The sequence below is a fragment of the Ranitomeya variabilis genome, chromosome 4 (genome assembly GCF_051348905.1).
Source record: "Ranitomeya variabilis isolate aRanVar5 chromosome 4, aRanVar5.hap1, whole genome shotgun sequence".
Lineage (NCBI taxonomy): Eukaryota > Metazoa > Chordata > Amphibia > Anura > Dendrobatidae > Ranitomeya > Ranitomeya variabilis.
In genome coordinates, this window is record NC_135235.1 from 645512096 (window position 1) to 645530121 (window position 18026).

Here is an 18026-nt window from a genome sequence, read left to right on the forward strand (position 1 = left end):
CTCCCACTGCAATAATCTTAGATGGAACTGAGCCCATCTTACTGCGGGTATACAGGACGTCAGAGAGCCCAGCAAGGACATTGCTTTTCTCAAAGTCATTACAGGGTGTTGAATTGCTGTTTCCACAAGATTTTGAATTTTGACCAGCTTGTTTTCTGGTAGGAGACAAAGCTGACGCCTGGAGTCCAGAACCAGGCCTAGAAAGGACTGAACCGGCTCCGGCGTCAACCTTGATTTGGCAAGATTTATTTTCCACCCCAGCAATTCTAGTGTCGCCATAACCTCTTCTATTTGTGACAGGCAGTGCGCCGCTGAGTTCCCCATTATCAGGAAGTTGTCCAGATATGGAACTATTACTACGTCCCGCGAGCGGAGGAAGGACATGACCTCTGACATCAGCTTGGTAAAAATTCTTGTCGCTATTGACAGGCCGAATGGGAGGGCAGCGTACAGATAGTGCCTGAGACAACCTTGGACATAAACCTACCCTTAGGAATTTTTGAAAGTCTTGATGAATTGGGACGTGATAATAAGCGTCCTTTAAATCGATAGCTGCCATGAACACTGTGGGAACAAGAGTTTTATCGCTGTATTTACAGACTCCATTTTGAAGGAACAGTTTACTACCGATTGGTTGAGGTTTTTTAGATTGACGATAGTTCTTAGTGACCCGTCTGGTTTTTTTATCAAAAAAAGAGGGGAATAAAAACCTTTTCCCTGTTCCTCCCCCGGGACTTCTACCAGAACACGTTTTGAAACCAGCTCTAGTACCTCTGTTTCCAAGGCTAGCTGCTCTTCCAGGGTTTTTCTTTGGGGTGTTGAAATAAAAGTCTGTCGCGGTGGATAAACAAAATCTATTTTTAGGCCGTCTTTGACCACCATCAGAGCCCAATGAGTGGGGGAGATGTTTACCCAGGCTGGGAAAAAGGATGAAAGCCTCCCCCTTACTGGCCTGGCGTCATTGGGAGGGCTTTTTAGTTGATGTTGATGTTGAGGGACCTTTAAACATATATCCAGATCCCCTTCTGTCTCTGGAGTCCCAGCCCCTTCTGTCTCCCGGGGGGCGGCCCCTACTAAATTTGCCCCTCCGAAAATAAGGCCTTCTAAAGTCCACTGGAAAGCGAGGAAAACCCTTTTTCCTGTCACCGGCTTTTTCCAGAATGTCCTCCAACTTTTTACCGAAGAGGAAATGGCCATCACATGGTATAGAACAGAGTCTATTCTTTGAGGGTAAGTCTCCCGGGCACCCCTTCAACCAGAGAGCACGCCTAGCCGCATTGGATAAACTTGCAGCTCTAGCCGCCAGCCTTACGGAATCTGCTGATGAGTCTGCTATAAAGGCAGCCGCTCCTTTAGCCATAGTCACATTAGATAAAATTTCGTCTCTTGGAGCTTTAGATCTTAACTGCTCCTCTATTTGCTGTAACCATACAATAAGGGAACGAGACACAGATTCCTGCAATTGCAGGTTTCAGACCGCCTGCGGTTGCTTCCCAGGTGTGTCTTAAGAAACCGTCCGCTTTTTTATCTAAGGGGTCCCTTAATACACCAGAGTCTTCTAAGGGAAGGGATAGCTTTTTAGAAGATTTTGCTACTGCGCCATCAATTTTAGGCACTTTATCCCAAGTCTCTGAATCTTTCTCCTCAAAGGGGTAACGTCTTTTAGAAGCCGAGGGCAGATTACCCGATTTTTCCGGCTTTTTCCATTCTTTTTCAATAAGGGCCTTTATTTTGGAGTTAACGGGAAAGGTACGTTTTCTTTTTTCCTCCAACCCCCCGAACATAATGTCCTCCAGGGATTTGGCTGTTTTCTCATCTTTTAGGCCCATAGAAGCTCTAACGGCTTTAACCAGCTTGTCCATGTTCTCGGTAAGAAAGCACGGACGTCCCCCAACATCACTATCTGAAGAGGAGCCCGAGGACTTAGAGGCGGCGGAGCAGGGAGACAATGGTTCCTCCTGATATTCCTCATCAGAATGAGAAACCTCAGACCGGTTCTGGGTCTCTACTACCCTTTTTCTTAAGGGCTGCTTTAACCGAGCCTTCTACTTCTGCTCTAATTATCGCCCTAAGACTAGAGGCAAAGTCAGGGGTTTCTTCCTGGATGGTTTTTTGAATACAATCTATGCAAAGACTTTTCTGCCACTGGACTGCCAACGGAGCTCTACAGAGGGCACATTCCTTATTCTTTGTCTTGGAGCTAGCCTTCCTCGGCGCCTGCCAAGTAAACAGAAAATGTAGCCCATTACCACCAGGGTGACATTCACGTAGATCACTCACCACCCGCTGACCACAAATGGTACCGGATTCTGAGGCGGACTAGGAGCACGCGGAACGATTCTCCTGGAGGTAGAGGAATCCTGAGACGACCGACCAGGGCGTTTGCCACTCCTTCCACTCGAGCGGCTATCTTTCTTTGTACGCTGGTGAGCAGGCGTATCACTTGAAAGGGGCTCATGCTGCTGCTGCTGTAATGGCTGCTGCTGCTGCTGGAGCTCCATACGATCCTCCATGTCTGGAATAGCTGTATGGAAATGAGCGTCATACCAGCGTTATTTTACCCTTAATAAAGGGTACTCCCCGTGCTCTCCACCTCTTCCGGTGACCGTTGCGCTCTTTTTACTCCCCCTGGATACCGCCGGGTAGCCTGTGGCGTTACCGGCGTTCTTTGCATGGGCGCCGCCATTTTGGATCCGGTGCGCCGGTCTGACGTCACGCGGGCACGCCCACTCCCAGCGTACCTTGCGTGCAACGTCAGCCGCGCACCCGGAAGTGGCCCAGCTGAGGGGGAGAGAGCGGCGTGGCAGACAGAGACCGGCCCCAGGAGTCCGGACTGTGCTGGACCGACGCCCGCAAGAGCCCCACGGGATCTGCGAACGGCGCTACCGCTCCTGAAGGCCGACATACAGGAGCCCTGCCTGCGCTTCCAGTGCCGGGACAGGAGCGGGTAAGTGGATCTTCTATCAACAAATCGAACCGCCGTTCTTCAGCACAAGGGTTCCCATCAGGACAGGAAACCCAACTGAAGGGAGGGAGAGGTACCGCCCTTTTATTTCAGTAGGTTTCCTGTCCCGACTGGGTGGATCCCTCTCTCAGGTGTGCTGTCATGGGAGACGGGAAAACATTGCAATTCACTGAGCTATAAAGTCCACCGCATGTGGACTGCAAAAAACAAAGCCAGGACTTATCTTTGATGATTTGGACAATCCAGCAGGAGAAACCAAGCAGAGATGTGAATCCTCCAGAAAACAATGGACAACTGGCACTGACTAAAGGATCTAGCCAGAATAAGTAGCCCAGTCAGAATTGGAAGTAAGTGAACGCACCTGATGACTGCTGAGATCAGCAGCAGTACCACTTACAACCACCGGAGGGAGCCCAAGAGCAGAATTCACAACACACAGTGTCTTTTCACACAGTATATGTGCAAGCGCGTGACAACAAACAAAATAAAATTTATAAGGTACCTGCATGAGGGAACCGTATGTTGCGCCTATGTAATAATCAATCACGGCAAAGAATGGGCCAGCATATGATGTGTGTCAAAAGATAGAACCACTGAATCCATGCACACTCACATGTGCGCAGTTGTGCATCATCGAAACGAAAGAAAATATACTACAACTACGCAGATGATAAGTAGTTATGGCAAGAAAAAAAATTATGTGATGTAAAAAATTATGCGTGTGCACACACTGAGAAAGTTAATATTTTGCATAGGTATGAAAAGGAAAAAAAAAAAAAAAAAAAGGGCCTGAGGGCCTGGTCAACTACAGCACACTTGAGCATTATTCTGTTTTTAAGGCCGGGGTCACACTTGCGAGTGCAATGTGAGAAACTCATGCTAGTCTCTCGCATCAATACCCGGCACTGCCACTGACACTCGGGACTGGAGTGTGCGGCTGCATGAATTTCTATGCAGCCGCACTCTCCAGTCCCAAATGCCGGTGGCAGTGCCGGGTATTGATGTGCGAGTTTCTCCTATTGCACTCCAAGTATGACCCCGGCCCAAGTCTGTTACTCTCTATTGAACTCCATGTATCCATGGTTTGGCTACTGTGCATATTTGTGAAGTACATGCCTTTTTAACCCCCTTTTCCTTTTTATACCTGCACAATCGTATTTACATTGTCAATGCGCGTAATTTTAATTGATGTAATGGAGCGCCCCCACACCGCCGCAGGGCCGAGGGGTACCCGGAGCCGGGCCTCTGGGTCTCTGCTCTGGGGTTGTCACGGTGGCTAGACCCGGTCCGTGGCCCTGTCTGTCAGTGGGGGACGTCCAGTGCAATAAGTGGTGTTGTAACGGTGCAGTTGTGGGGTGCAGGTCGCGGTAAATAACGAGGACACCAGGTTGCAGTCTCTTTACCTCTTTACTGGAGATCTCTGAGTCCTCAGTCCAGAATACGGTTCACCAGGCTGCGCAAGTCCGGCCGGTCCAATGGCACCTCCAGAGTTCACTTCACAGGTGGAAATCGGTGCCTTCCTTCTTAGCGCTATGTGTTGTAGTCCTTCCCTGCTGTGCTTACGGAAAGTACCCCACAACCGTTGTGTCTGTTTCTTAAGTTCCCTCACAACTCGATTAAATGATGTTCTTCTAATCTTCCGTCCCTTCCTGATGTTACAGTTAGAACGGCACCCGTTTGTCGGATAGGCCTGGAGTTCTTCCGGGACCCTAGAGACGCCCCTCTCCCGCAATTGCCTCCCAAGACTTCATAGGTGATATGTGTTAGACAGCCCGCCTTAAACTGACTGTCCTGCCGCTGTTTAGAGTATTGCTTGAAGCTGAATGTTATAATACTCCCTCGGCGTTCCGGCCACCGGTAGTGCGCCTCAGTAGGGTGTTGCTCCGGTCTTACAGCACGACCCCTACTGGAATTCTCCTATTGCTTGATCTCGTTTCTCACTCAGCACAATCTATCTCGCTTCTAGTCCTTTCTTGGGTCCCGCCGCTTCCCGGAGCTGGCGCGGACCCGTTACGTTCTTTTCAATGCCAAGCCTCTGTCAGGATCCCACCCCTGACAGAGACCCTACTGTCTCTTCCTCCACAACACCCTCTGCCACTAGGTGTTGCTTCGTCCAATCCAGTCAGCTTTCTGATCTAACTTCCTGCCTGACCCCCAGTTTACCCACTATGGTGGGGAGTGGCCTAATGAATAGAACCCTTAGCTCCCCCCGGAGGCCCGGCTGTGAAATGTATTGGTGTCTGTGATACCTGATCAGTTGAACTCCTTCAGTGCCATCGGACGCACCATGGCTCCCCATAGTGGCGGAGCCACAGTACTGCAACGACCAGGACTCTGGGGCGCTGCAGTAACATTAATTGTTTATTCTTGCCATAACTACAGTACTCATCTGCCATCTGCGTGGTTGTAGTATATTTTCTTTCGTTTCGATGTTGCATGTTGTCTATACACGAGTGTACGTAGATTCAGTGGTTATAACTCTTTTCACACACAACTGACAGACATTTGCATAACTTCTCCATCATTGATCTTTCATGCCACACGTCTGCACATAAATATATCTATGTTCACGGCTTTGACTGACATGTGCTCACCCAATCTTTGCCATGATTGACTATTACATATGGTTTCCTCACACAGATGACATTTTATTTAGTTTGACGTTATGTGCCTGTGCATATACTATGTGTGCAGAAGCTGCGCATGTGGCTTCAACTGACAACATATCCTTTGCCATGAGTGGATATTATGCACACAGGCATAACTTGTGGCATTGCTTGCCCGCTGTTGTCACTTAAAGGACTTGCCATTGATGTGCGCATGCACCACGTACTTCATTGACACTTGTGTCTGAATCGCTGGCTAATTGGTGCGCAGTCGATACTTCCGGACTTTGTTTTCAACTGTGGATTGCTCCCTTCTTACATTTGGTGGTCCCGACTGCTTTACACACTTTTCTCACACATATACAATAGTGAAGAGTAAAGTATTACCTAAGCCATTCCAAACTTCAACCCCTTCACACCGCAGCACATTTTCATTTTCGTGTTTCTCTTCTATGCTCCCCTCATTCCCAGAGCCATAACTTTGAATTTCAGTGAGGGCTTGCTTTTTGCAGGATGAATTGTACTTTTGAATGACATTGGTTTTACAATATCAAGTACAATATCGTGTACTCGAAAATGGAAAAAAAAAAAATTACAAGTGCGCTGAAATTGCAAAAATAAAGTGCAATTCCACAATTTATTTATTTTTTTTAATTACCATCATCAAAAATGCTAAAACTGACCTACTATTATGATTCTACAGGTCATCACGAGTTTCCTGATCTCGGTTTGGGTGAGGGCCGAGTTTTTTTGCGCGCTGAACTGACATTTAAAAAATAGCGTTTTGGTGTAGATATGATCTTTCAATTGCCAATTATTGCATTTTAATGCAATATTGAGGCAACCAAAAAAAAAAAAAACCACTTAATTCTGGCGTTTTTACTTTTTTTCACTACGCCATTTACCGATCGGATTAATTGTTTTTATGTCTTGATAGATCGGGCGATTCTGAATGTGGCGACACCATATATGTGTATTTTTTGTGTTCTATTTTTAATAGCGCAAATGGGTGGTGATTAGTGTTGAGCATTCCGATACTGCAAGTATCGGGTATCGGCCGATACTTGCTGTATCGGAATTTCCGATACCGAGATCCGATACTTTTGTGGTATCGGGTATCGCAACAACATTAATGTAATAATGTGTAAAAAAGAGAATTAAAATAAAAAATATCGCTATACTCACCTGTCCGACGCAGCCGGGACCTCAGCGAGGGAACCGGCAGCGTTGTTTGTTTAAATTTCGCGCTTTTACTTGGTTACGTGAAGTCCCGGCTTGTGATTGGTCAGGGCGGCCATGTTGCCGGGACGCGGACCAATCACAGCAAGCCGTGACGAAATTACGTCACGGCTTGCTGTGATTGGTCCGCGTCCCGGCAACATGGCCGCCATTAACCAATCACAAGCCGTGACGTCACGGGAGGCTGGACATGCGCGTATTTTGAAAAGCGCGCGTGTCCAGCCTCCAGTGACGTCCCGGCAACATGGCCGCCATTAACCAATCACAAGCCGTGACGTCACGGGAGGCTGGACATGCGCGTATTTTGAAAAGCGCGCGTGTCCAGCCTCCCGTGACGTCACGGCTTGTGATTGGTTAATGGCGGCCATGTTGCCGGGACGCGGACCAATCACAGCAAGCCGTGACGTAATTTCGTCACGGCTTGCTGTGATTGGTCCGCGTCCCGGCAACATGGCGCCGTGACCAATCATAAGCCGGGACGTCACTGGAGGCTGGACACGCGCGCTTTTCAAAATACGCGCATGTCCAGCCTCCCGTGACATCACGGCTTGTGATTGGTTAATGGCGGCCATGTTGCCGGGACGCGGACCAATCACAGCAAGCCGTGACGTAATTTCGTCACGGCTTGCTGTGATTGGTCCGCGTCCCGGCAACATGGCCGCCCTGACCAATCACAAGCCGGGACCTCACGTAACCAAGTAAAAGCGCGAATTTTAAACAAACAACGCTGCCGGTTCCCTCGCTGAGGTCCCGGCTGCGTCGGAGGGTGAGTATAGCGATATTTTTTATTTTAATTCTTTCTTTTACACATTAATATGGTTCCCAGGGCCTGAAGGAGAGTTTCCTCTCCTTCAGACCCTGGGAACCATCAGGAATACCGTCCGATACCTGAGTCCCATTGACTTGTATTGGTATCGGGTATCGGTATCGGATTGGATCCGATACTTTGCCGGTATCGGCCGATACTTTCCGATACCGATACTTTCAAGTATCGGACGGTATCGCTCAACACTAGTGGTGATTTGAACTTTTATATATATTTTTTTTTTTTTATATTTTTCAAAGCATTTTATTTTAACTTTTCACATGCTTATAGTCTCCATGGGAGACTAGAAGCGGTGATCTTCTGATCTCCTCTGCTACACACAGGTGATGATCAGATCCCCAGTGTAGCAGAAATGCTCACTTGCTATGAGCGCCGTCCATGGAGTGACGATCATAGCAATCCGGCAATGACAACCACAGGGGTCTTCTGCAGACCCCAGGTTGTCATGCCAACCCATTGGCGATCCGCGCTCATGACACGGGCACCCACTGCTAGGACTAGTGATGCGCTTCCTGCGCCATCACGTTAAATGCAGCATTTAACAGGCGCAATTCCATCTGTGGCTGTTAGGGGCACATGTCAGCTGTTCAAAACAGCTCACATGTGCCAGGAAAGATGTGGGCTCACCGCCAGGGCCCACACCAAAGGGAGAAGCAACACATATGCAGTATATGTACGACGCATGTTGTGTAGTGGTTAATAGAATTTTTTTTGACCATGCACCCACCCACACCTACAAGTGGCACACATTGACCATTTATTTCAACCCGGTAGGAGATATCAGAGGGGGCGGATCAGTGAGGGGTATTCAGCAGACCACCGTGAACGCAGGGCCTAGTCCCAAATCCAGGACTAACCCTCTGTATCTGGGCAGTTGGGACACATGGATTTATTTTTGTTCATTCATTCCTAATTGTAGCAGCAAAATCTTTACATTTTAACAGAGGCTTCACTATGTGAGGTCTCATTTTAGCGTGTCTGTAAATTCATGTTCACACGTGTAAATGCGGTGTTTTTTTCTGTCTGTTCCATGTTTTCTGCAGATGTCCATATTAAACTATGCAGTAATAGTCTCCTCCAGTTATTGCATTTGTTTATGCATTTTCCCTCTTATTTGCAGCAGCGGATTTAATGCGGGTTTTTTTTGTTTGTTTTTTAATACTACAGAAAAGCTTTAAATCTGAACTTTTTTATTTTTTAACATACATATTTTTTCAAGCTAGTCTCTAAACTATAGAGAAGAAAAAAAAATTACCAAATCCGCACAGTTCAGCCTCGTCTTCAGACGTACAGGGGGTCGGCATCATGAAATCAATTCCAATTTGCTTAGACGGACATGCTTTTTTAGTGCGTTTCCGCAGCAGAAAATTATCAAGAAGGCAGGTAAATCCGCACATGATTGTATCAGTAAAGTTTTGACAAAGTCATAATGGGAAGAATCAAACACATGAAATGCCAGAAAGAGATAGAAAATGCAATGGAAAAAAACCCCACAAATAACCTAAAATTACCTAACAGGTACAGAAATGGTGCAGAAAAAAAATGCAAAATAAAAAAAACTCACCAAAACATCACAGTGTGAATGCAGCCTGAAGATGCTGCTGAACTGTGCGCAGTAATCAGAGAATATTGTTATTGAGCCGTGTGGACGACACACACTGAGCGGAGTCGTGTGTGTACGGGGCAGAGCAGCATGTGTATGAGGTGCACTGAGCAGAGCAATTTGTGTGCATGGCCTATGTAAAGAGCAGAGACACATAAGCATGGAGTGGAGCCACATGTGCATGACGTGTGGAGCAGAGCTGGGTGTACATGGCTTATGTTCGGAGAGAAGCTTCACATGTCCAGCGTGTGTACAGAGAGCTGTACATGTATGATGAATAGCCGCGCATGCACGGTGTGAGTACGGAGCAGAGCTGCACATGTACAAATGGAGCAACACAGATACACCTACCTTGTGTCAGCACTGAGGGGGTTACTGCCCAGTAATGGGGAATCTCCAGCACCTACCTCCACCTGCAGGGCCGCACACCACATATATGGCTGCTCTGTGTGTACAGGAACCGTGATGAGGTCACAGGACGGGAGGAGTCAGGGGTCACATGATCAGGGGCCTCAGCGTATGCTGAGAATGGAGCGGAGTTGTACATGTAGGATGAGGAGTCGCGCATGTACAACGCATGTATATGACATGGAGCTACATGAGAATGGAGAGAAGTGAGTGTATGTGTATGTGTATGTGGCGCGTGTGTAAAGAGATGGAAAAACTGCCCACGTTCCCCCTTGAATATAATGTAATTTGCTGTGATTGATAGTGATGAGTGAGTGCACTCATCACTCGGGTTTTCCGAGCATACTTGGGTGTTCTCCGAGTATTTATGGTGTGCTCGGAAATTATGTTTCAGTCCCCGCAGCTGCATGATTTGCGTCTGCTAGACAGCCTGAGACTGATGTAAAATACTGACCAAACACTGCTAGTGTGATGGCAGCCTTAAAGTGACTGATATCCTGGATGTGACTGATACCCTGATTGTGATAAAGATGGCAACTCTGAATATGGTGGAAAATGGTGCAAAGATGGAGGACAACTTTAACCCCACCCTTTGTGGGCGTCCAGACCTGAAAAGGGCGCGAAATTCTGTCTGGCCTAAGCTGGAGATGCATGCTTCGGTGAACAGTGCCCGCCCATGGTGGGCGTGATGGAGGAGAAGGCCTCACCCCTTGTAACAGATCTCAGAGAATTGGTGGAGCAGCCAAAAGCGGCCCCACCCTGGAACAGGTGGGCGCCATTACGAGGTACGTCTTCGGCAGCGATGAATCACTCCTGCACCTGTTGCTGCGGCAGAGTAGGACATATTGAGTGGAGATGGCAGCAGGAGGAAGAAAGGACCCGACCCGGAGGGATGAGGGGAGTCTCTGATGATGACTGGACTAACAGATTCCCCGTGCCTGTGGAAGAGTGGTGCCGGCGACTGCCGAAGCGACATCACCTCGTACAGCAGAAGGCCGGTGAAATGGAAGTCGAGACTGCTCCAGAGAAGCCCACTCCAGAAATGGAGGAGTCCGAGTTGGAGAGCAGGTCCATGCTTGATGGCACCTTGTCCCTCAGTCAGTCCCATTTCCATCAAGAGATGGAGGGCCCCTTTCCATCCCCCGGACAGGCCACGTGGATCGCAGGGGTAATTGAACACAAAAAGGAGTGGTAGAAGGAGGTATGGTCAGAGCTACACCAACCAGGAGGGGGAGCCATGGCCGGATGACGCACCAGCAAGCAGCTGGTCTATATGGACACAGACCATGGATATGGTTTCATCTGTGATGTGGGCACCAATGCGAAGGTCTATGTGAATGCTGCCTCAGTTATGTACCTGAGGGAAGGAGACTGGGTTAATTTCTTTAAGGAGGATGGCCCTCAGGGGTACTTCACCCTGGCCGTTGGCTTGCACCAGGAAGATGATCTGGTACTCTATGCGGGCCTGAAACAGGCACAATTGGCCCCCTGCCGGGTGTAGTGTGACCGGTCCGGATCACTGTTAAAACTTTAACTATGTGTTGTTTCCCCTACCTATTCCAATTCTTTTTTGCTTGTTGCGCTTCCCCTGCTGGATTGCAGGAATTTAACCCTATGGGAGTTATGGGCCCATTGACTGAACAAAGACCGTGTGTGGTTGTTGAGCTTGCAACACGCTTGTGCTTTAAGGCCCATACTCCATGTAAAAGAGGAAGAGGGAAGACCCCCAAGAACTGAGGACCTGATGGGAAGTTCCAGATGATTTAATATGGACTGTGGTAATGTGCTTGAGTCCCCAAATATAAAAGTGATAGGAGCCATACTGGCTTGTGGTGACAGTTGAGGGACTAAAGAAAAGTTTTGGCGTGCACTCAGTCAATAGAGGATTGAGGTGCCGGTGTAAAGGGACAGTCAGTCCCAGACAGTAAATAAATATCTAATTCACCGCACACTCGAAATGAATTATGCGTAATGTGCAAATAACATGTGGATTTATTCTAAATCTGAGAGCATAACAGAATAAAGCAGCTCATGCGATCATGTACAACGTTTCGGCTCCACCGGAGCCTTTATCACGTAATCGCTGTGAAACAAAGCAAACATATATACAGTCAATTATATACAACATTATAGAAACAAAACACAAAAATAAAATAAAAGGTAAAATATCGTCCTGGTGTTAACATAGTTCACAGTAGCGTCTAACGGACACTAGTTATACATAACGGTAATTGGGGTATTAGAACCATTGCAGAGATAAATCGAAGGGAGAATGTAGATGGACATTGAACCAGATATGGACCACTCCATGTAGGTGCCATCTGCGGTATATGACAGTTAGGAGAAAAATAGTCTTGATAACAACAATGGTATTGGTAATAGAAGCAAGCCTCCAATGACACAACAGTGCAAACAATCTCACGAAGACAATGTATAACCGGTAATTACCTTATCTCAATAAGTAGAAAGCATGTGGAGGAGTGAGAGGAAAAAATTCCAGTGACACTGTGAATTAGCAGTAAGACATAGTTAGTATATGGTTGGTAAAGGTAGACGTGCTCCATAAATGAAGAAAAAGTACCTAGTCGTGATATATCCGTCTATATGCTGCTGATAGTGGCCAGGTGAGAGGAAATGGAAAAGTGCCATTACGTCGTGTTGCCAGAAGTCTTTGCGTGGTGGTGGGGCGTGCGCTGCCCACATCCGCTCTGACCAACTTGTCTTTAATGTTGGAGGGCCTCTTCCTACACATCAGTGCTGGTTCACTGAAAGGGGGGATCCCGGGATAGGCTTTCTCAAGTAAAGGCCAATGTTTCTTAATGATCGAGTATACTTTTGGCATGAGCGGGTGAAATGTATGTACAAAAGGGATCCTCTCCTTTTTATTCACTTGAGGAGGGGGGGATGGAGGTGCTATGGAGCGTGCTTTTTCCTGGTGGAGGAGTCCCGAGGGGTAGCCTCTTGATCGGAATTTCTGTGCCATGTTGTCCAATCTATCATTCAGGGTGCTGAAGTCTGAGACAATGCGTGTCACTCTGTTAAATTGGGATCGTGGTAGCCCATCTTTCATATTTCGTGGATGGCAGCTAGTGTAATGGAGGAGACTGTTACAGTCTGTAGGTTTACAGTAAATATCCGTCGAGAGGCGTCCCTCTCTATCCTTGAGAACCATGGTGTCCAGGAATGGTACGGACCCAGTACTATGATGGATGGTAAACTGGAGTTCTGAAAAGATGGAATTTAGGTAGGAGTGAAAGGAACCAAGGTCGTCGTGGGTACCTGTCCAGATAAAGAACACGTCATCAATGTAGCGATGATATCCCGAAACCTGTTCCAGGAACCAGTGGTTGTTGAATATGTAGGTGATCTCGAAGAAATTCATAAAAGCATTAGCGTAAGCCGGCGCAACGTTCGAGCCCATCGCAGTCCCGCACTTCTGGATGTAAAATGCGTCTTCAAATAGAAAATAGTTCTCATAGAGAACCAGATGGAGCAGGTCAAGGCAAAATTGAATGGCTTCCCCTGAAAGGGAGGATTGGTGCAACAGATATTTAGTGGCCTCAATGCCTTTGGTGTGCTGAATTGAGGTGTAAAGGCTATTGACATCCATAGTGACAAGGATGCTATCCGGTGGTACCCTGCCCAGTTGTTTGATGACTTTGAGGAAATGGCCTGTGTCAAGGAGGAAGGATTGCGTCAGTTTGACTAGTGGTGTCATAATCTTCTCCAGAAATAGAGAGAGGGGGGATAAGATCGAGTCCGTGGAGGCAACTATAGGTCTGCCAGGGGGATTTTGCAGTGATTTGTGGATTTTTGGTAAAATGTAGAAGACTGGTGTAACCGGGTGTGGATTGACCAGAAAGGTCGCTGTTTTTTTGTCAATAATGTGACGTATCAGGTATGTGTCAACGACTCTACGGATTTTGTTGCTAATCGTAGCAACTGGATCTCTCGATATAACACCATAGGTGTCACTGTTAGATAGTTGACGGGTTACTTCCTGCATGTATTGGGTACTCTCCCAGCTACACCGGCAGGTAAACCTCTATTAGACTAGCTACCGCCCTCTCACTAGTAGGACCGCGACGCTGCCATCCCCTGCTTTCTACTTCATATACATATGCTTATATCCCCATCTCTATTTTCAGAGTGACCTCACCTGGCCACTATCAGCAGCATATAGACGGATATATCACGACTAGGTACTTTTTCTTCATTTATGGAGCACGTCTACCTTTACCAACCATATACTAACTATGTCTTACTGCTAATTCACAGTGTCACTGGAATTTTTTCCTCTCACTCCTCCACATGCTTTCTACTTATTGAGATAAGGTAATTACCGGTTATACATTGTCTTCGTGAGATTGTTTGCACTGTTGTGTCATTGGAGGCTTGCTTCTATTACCAATACCATTGTTGTTATCAAGACTATTTTTCTCCTAACTGTCATATACCGCAGATGGCACCTACATGGAGTGGTCCATATCTGGTTCAATGTCCATCTACATTCTCCCTTCGATTTATCTCTGCAATGGTTCTAATACCCCAATTACCGTTATGTATAACTAGTGTCCGTTAGACGCTACTGTGAACTATGTTAACACCAGGACGATATTTTACCTTTTATTTTATTTTTGTGTTTTGTTTCTATAATGTTGTATATAATTGACTGTATATATGTTTGCTTTGTTTCACAGCGATTACGTGATAAAGGCTCCGGTGGAGCCGAAACGTTGTACATGATCGCATGAGCTGCTTTATTCTGTTATGCTCTCAGATTTAGAATAAATCCACATGTTATTTGCACATTACGCATAATTCATTTCGAGTGTGCGGTGAATTAGATATTTATTTACAGTTGAGGGACTGTCACTAAGCACCTGTTTGGAACTGCCATGGGAAAATGGACTTTATTGTGGAACAAAAAGACTTTCTCCAACCACAAGTAGTTTTTCTATGACTATAGACTACATGTTTTTTAATGGACTCTTATATGGGACAAAATACTTTTTGCGGCGGGTGATCTCTAGCACACTATGCTTAGCTGAAAGACATCCTACCTCATTTAATTGTTTGCCTCCCTGCATGGAGTATTATATTGTACATATTAAAGTTCAACAGCACTACATGGTCGGGGACGAACATATTTAAAAGAGTGAGGGATGTAAGGGGTGCACAAGGACTAGCTGTGCCCACTTTCCCTGACCCATGTTTTTACGTCCATGACAAGCTCGTATAATTAATATGTTATGCTGTGAACTGTATAATGCTGCTATATTGTATATAACTGTTAAAAGTTATGTGTATTATGAGATTGCTAATGCCATGTGCATATGTTATTGTCTAGGGAAAGTGTAGTATTCAAATTAGCCCACTAGAGGGAGGCACAAGAGTATAAGACAGCAATAAAATAGGATGATAGGAACTAGTTAACTAGGAGGGGCCATCTGTGTTAGGAGTAGAGAGCTTCCTGCATTTATTCAGAAGGGCCTCAGAGCCCGTGCAGGGCAGTTGAGCCACGTAATGTTTTTTTAAGTAAAGGAGCCCAGCTCGCCAAGGGCCTAGGAGTAACGCTTGCTGGTGAAGCAGAGGAATACAGGGCATCTTAGTCATGATGGTGGTCATCTACTTAGGAAGAAGCCTGTGTTTCTGGGGCAAAATTGACCGAGAACTCCTTCAGTTAGTCAGACTGGTCAGACCAAATGCTGCGGTACCGGGGACAACGGTGTGACCCGGAGGTATTCCTAAAGAAGAGAGGGACAGCACTTGGACAGAAAATGACATGTCTTGTGAAGTAACTTGTGCTGTACCTAAATGTGAACTGGACAAGCTGAGAAAGGAACTGAGTAAAACCGTTTGTTTTAAGTTGGAACTTGATTCTGTCTCCCTTTATCTGGAATCTCAAGAAAGAAACTGCCAGCCAATCAGGGAATACCCAGATGGACAGGAAAGTGGACAAAAATGGAACTGTGACTTGTGTTAATGATATTGGTGATAATGAGTGTAATGTGCCAGTAAAGATATTATCTTTTACTGTTTGGAATTATCCCAGATTGTGAGGGGCTAAATTGAGAGGGAGTCCTATAGAGCTTGGAGTGCCTTAGAGAAAGAACCTAAGGTCCAGTGTGAGCCACATACTGGGGTGTCCCAAAATGTAGAGCAGACCTTGGCAGAGATAGTGATATCCAGAGTAAAAGTGACTGAGAGATGGAGTGATTTGTTGGAAACATGTCCTGGGAAAGGACACCAAACAGTAAGGCCCAGAGGTTATAGCTCCTGAAGGTAACAGGCCCAGACAGCACTGAGTACACAAGATGAGTAGAGTTCCCTGGGCAGGAGTTCCAGAGGGTCAGTATCAGAGAAGATAATTACAGGCCATACTGGCACCATAGCTCCTCTAAGGGGAAATGAGAAGCGGAACCGCGAGTCGAGTAAAGGGCTCATTCTAAACAGGACTGTATTGTTGAGCTGGGTTGTGGTGAAATAGTGGAAAATGGTACCAAGTAAAGAGAAACAGTGAGAACAGAAGACAAGAGAGAGAAAAGAGGCAGGAATCTGTGTATGGAAAATGATCTGTGTTGAAAGAAATGTTCACCAAGATATGTGCCTGTTATCTCCTGCATACAAACCTCCCAAAGTTAATGTTCTGTAAAAACATTATTTTTTACTGCTGGTCTCCCTAATTGAACTGTCCAACACCTGGTCCTGGCAAGCCAGCAACATCGGATACATGCGGCCAGCACGAGTGTAATGCCTTCACAGCACAAGTCCACACAACCAGCCAGAACTCTCACACCTCCATATATCTCGAGATCTTATGAACTCAGACCCCAGAAGTGCTCCCCAACCAACCCCGGAAGTTGTCCCCAACCCTGGCAGCACACCTATTGACACCTGGGTGGATTGCATTGTGGGTGTAGAATGGGACAAGAACAGGAGAGAGGGGTGTATCCAGGCCCAGCTGGATGGACTCAATGGAGAAGAGTTTACACAGTAGATGACTCAGGGACTGGTAGTCTACTTTGACCTTGGAAGGGGCTTTGGCTCCTTTATGGAGAGCACCTGGAACAAAGGTGTATGTAAATGCCAGGTCTCTTCTCCGCTGTCCCATTCTACAGCCCAGAGAGCGGGTCCAATTCTTGAATGAGAATGGGCCACTGGGGTGCTTTGGATTTGTTTTTTTGGGTTCTTCAGGATATCATCAGGGGCAAAAGGAGTGCCTGTGGCAGTGTGGCATCAACGAGAGAGTCAGTTCTTAGACCGTAATCAGAGAGGAGAGAACTTGTTCAGAAAAAACACCAATCTCAATTTTGGCCTGAACGTAGCATATTCAGATTCGTGTCCAGGTTCTCAAGGTTTTTTCCTAAAAATCTGCAAAAGTCAGCCAAAGTTCAGTAAATGACAGAATTCACTAAGGGCTCTTTCAAACGTCATTGTTTTCAGAAGCAGCACAGGTCACAAAATGTCCCACACACGTACACTCTGAAGACATCCCTGTGTCAACATTGTGACACGTACCGGAGCCTGGGAATCAGCAGTACTGTACACGCTGTTCATCAGTGCTGAAGAAGACAGCTCACATCACTGTCTCCTGCTAGTCCTGCGATCAGCACTAGCATGGGACAATGATGACAGTTGTATTCAACTGTTAACAGTGAGAGAAGGCGGTGGCTAATGTAAGTTCCCATCAGCCACCGCCTGAGCTGTAAATAAATTAAAAAAAAAGACATGGGGTTTGCCTGTATTTTTGATAACCAGCCAGGCAAAACTGACTATTTTTATGCTGGGGAGACAATATCCATGGCCCCTTACCAGCCTGACAATACCAACCCCCAGCTGTCATCTTCAGCTTGGCTGGCTGTCAAAAATAGGGGGATCCCATGTCGTTTTATTAAATTAATTAAAACACAGCATGGGGACCCATCTATCTTGCAAATTCCACTGCCGGATTAAGAGACACTGCAGCCACTGAAGGTAATCACATTATCAGCCAAGGACTGAACCTCATTCAGTGTGCACATCATCCTTAAGGGACTATGCGTATGTTCCTGCCTCAAGGATAGGAGAGGAGTTAAAGGACTGCAACAGGCTGTGCCCTTACAAAAGGAAGCTACTCTTAGGCCGGGGTCACACTAGAGAGGAATACGGACGAGCGAGAGGCACAAAAACAACACATTGCACACGGACCAATGTTTCTCTATGGGGCAGCACCCATCAGCCGTATATTTCTCAGCCGTATATTTTACAGGCTGATAAAATCCCAGCATGCTGCGTTTGTCAGTGTATTGCGCAAAAAATCCACCAATGAAATTCTATGGGGGCTAGAAAAATACGGATTGCACACGGACCATGCGTGTGACTTGCGAGAAATACGCT

The 18026-nt window shown here is 46.6% G+C and overlaps 1 protein-coding gene across 4 annotated transcripts in view; it reads right to left on the bottom strand.

Moving 5' to 3' along the window:
- The window catches only part of LOC143767403 (uncharacterized), a 138164-nt gene extending 128386 nt beyond the window's left edge, over positions 1-9778 (bottom strand). For 2 of the 4 annotated variants that reach the window (XM_077255726.1, XM_077255720.1), the window contains exon 1: positions 9591-9665. The gene's annotated coding sequence lies outside the window, so the exon portion shown is untranslated. Of the gene's footprint in view, positions 1-9200; positions 9337-9590 lie in introns of those variants that run through there. The other 2 variants (XM_077255724.1, XM_077255722.1) reach the window with 2 other exon arrangements.
- Between the last annotated feature and the right edge of the window lie 8248 nt (positions 9779-18026).